Consider the following 2781-nt stretch of genomic DNA (forward strand, 5'->3'; position numbering starts at 1 on the left):
GACAGGTGATGAAAAATGGATATATTTGGAGAATCCTAAGCGTCAGAAATCATGGGTGAATCCAGGCGAACCATCGACATCCACTGCAAGACCAAATCGCTTTGGAAAGAAGACAATGCTCTGTGTTTGGTGGGATCAGAAGGGTGTAATCTATTATAAGCTGCTAAAACCTGGTGAAACCGTCAACACTGATCCCTACCAACAGCAAATGATCGATTTAAATCAAAGCATTGCGTGAAAAACGACCGGAATATGGAAAAAAGCAACACAAAGTCATTTTGCTCCATGATAATGCCCCATCACACACAGCAAAACGGGTCAGGGAAACGATCGAGGCGTTCAGTTGGGAAATACTAACGCATGCGGCTTATTCTCCAGACTTGGCTCCGCTCGATTATCATCTATTCGCATCAATGAGACACGCTCTCGCTGAACAACGCTTCAATTCGTATGAAAATGTACGAAAATGGCTCGATAGCTGGTTCGCTTCAAAAGAAGAAATGTTTTTTTGGCGTGGCATTCATAAACTGCCGGGGAGGTGGGAAAAATGTATAAATAGCAATGGACATTATTTTGAATAAAATTTTTTTTATCATTTTCAAACAACAGACGTGTAATTTTTACAAAAAAATTCCGGTTCCAAACTTCTACACCTGGTATGTTTCAATCTACGCGAGCGTCCAGAAGAAAGACTCATGTCATTTATCGCAGTTCATATTACACGACTATCAAACGCTAATATATACATTTACTGTCCCGAAATTATCGTACAATACTTTAATAACGCATTTTGTAACTTAATTAGGATAAAAAAATTTAAATACAAAAAGTGTTATAACATCGATATTTTTTGAGTTACAAGTCAATAAAAATGATTGTTCTTACGCAAAATAAATTTTTAGGAAGTCAAATGAATAACAAAATTATATTTTTTAGCTAACATTTCACGTGAAGTATACTTAAGACGGGGAGGGGGGTTCGAAATGGACCTACAAGCGTCAAATACAGCCTTTGTAGAATAAATGCCCAATACTCAGCTTTCACGAAGATCATTGATCGAACGGATCTGTTATCACAGATCAGTTAGGACGACCAAGTATAGGGCAGGATAACCATATTATATCATGGAGAGGATAGAGAAGAAGTGCTTTACCTCATAAATATTGCATACCACTGCCAAACGGCCGATGCCTAGGCCAAAAGATCTTATTATGGCATTCGAGACCTTTGGGCTAACAAACCACTGTTTTCAAATATTACTATTATTAAAGAAACGAAACGAGGCAAAAGCCGGGCAAACTGTTGACGACCCTTTGACGACCTTTGACATGAAAAGGAAAATGAAGATTGAATTTTGGAATGTTAGAATCCTTTACCAAGCAGGAAAATTATACTAAATAATAGTTGAAATGAAGTATTATAAGCTAGACATTTTAGTAATAAGTGAGGTCAGATGGAACTAATTTGGAAAGTTAATGTTATGTCCTGCGTACTTCACGAACAATGAATTTTTTTTCCTGCTCCTTTCTTACAAACCTTTGTTCTCTTACATTGGGAAACAGACGCATTTGAACAAACGATACCCTGTAATAAAAACTGTAATATGAATAAAAACATATCCTAAGAGCCCAACCGGATGTGGAAAAACGTTGGCTCGTCATAAAACATAGACCAAAAATTTGCTCATGAGATCTCGATAATGCACCACCAAATACGTCTGTTGTTTCCTAAAACGTCTGTCTGCAAATAGTATAAAGGAAAATGCTGCGATTAGCTATTATTGTGCCATAGAGTCGGAAAAATCATACGATCCTAGAAAAACAAACCGTCCAACGTCGTAACTTCCCGTCATAAATTGACGCAACTCATCCTCACCCCCACATCTGAGTCATGCCACATTTTTCTCCGCTCTCATCCAAAAATGCGCGAAAACGCAACGATCCCCTCTCACCCTCATGTCTTGCATAAGTTCCTCTCCCTAATCGTAGGAGTAGTCAATTTCTGTCTCCTACGTCTAGAGGGTTTCATTACACAGGCCGACAAAACATTTTACCAGAAACCGAAATATACTACCCCGAAGGTTTTTGACTCGTTGAATTCAAATCTGGCCTCAGAAATGCTCGTTTGGCTCAGGTTTCCGAAATATTATAACCTAAAAGTGCAAAAAACGCGATTTTAGCCTATATTTGAGGTCATGCAGCATGGAGAAAACTTTCTTTTTCAAAAAACTGTTCAAAGTATCTCAAAGTATAGGTCTCAATTTTTCAAATGCCGTTGAGTTTGCTCAAATATCTGTTTTTATCAGCGATATATGCTATTTTAAATATTTCAAATTGCATGAATTTCACAGGCCGACAAAATTTGGCAAAAACATTTTACCAGAAACCGGAGTATACTATCCCGGTTACTATCCGGAATTTAAATTCATGCAATTTGAAATTTTTAAAATAGCATATATCGCTGACAAAAACAGATATTTAAGCAAACTCAACGGCATTTGAAAGACTGAGACCTATACTTTGAGATACTTTGAACAGTTTTTTGAAAAAGAAAGTTTTCTCCATGCTGCATGACCTCAAATATAGGCTAAAATCGCGTTTTTTGCACTTTTAGGTTATAATATTTCGGAAACCTGAGCCAAACGAGCATTTCTGAGGCCAGATTTGAATTCAACGAGTCAAAAACCTTCGGGGTAGTATATTTCGGTTTCTGGTAAAATGTTTTGTCGGCCTGTGTAATGAAACCCTCTAGACGTAGGAGACAGAAATTGACTACTCCTAC

General features: G+C 37.4%; 1 protein-coding gene across 1 annotated transcript in view; it reads right to left on the reverse strand.

Moving 5' to 3' along the window:
- The window catches only part of LOC106752088 (L-galactose dehydrogenase-like), a 16286-nt gene that overhangs the window by 4548 nt on the left and 8957 nt on the right, over positions 1-2781 (reverse strand). The window lies entirely within an intron of this gene.

Source organism: Dinoponera quadriceps, unplaced genomic scaffold (assembly GCF_001313825.1).
Source record: "Dinoponera quadriceps isolate SergipeBrazil2010 unplaced genomic scaffold, ASM131382v1 scaffold466, whole genome shotgun sequence".
Classification (NCBI taxonomy): domain Eukaryota; kingdom Metazoa; phylum Arthropoda; class Insecta; order Hymenoptera; family Formicidae; genus Dinoponera; species Dinoponera quadriceps.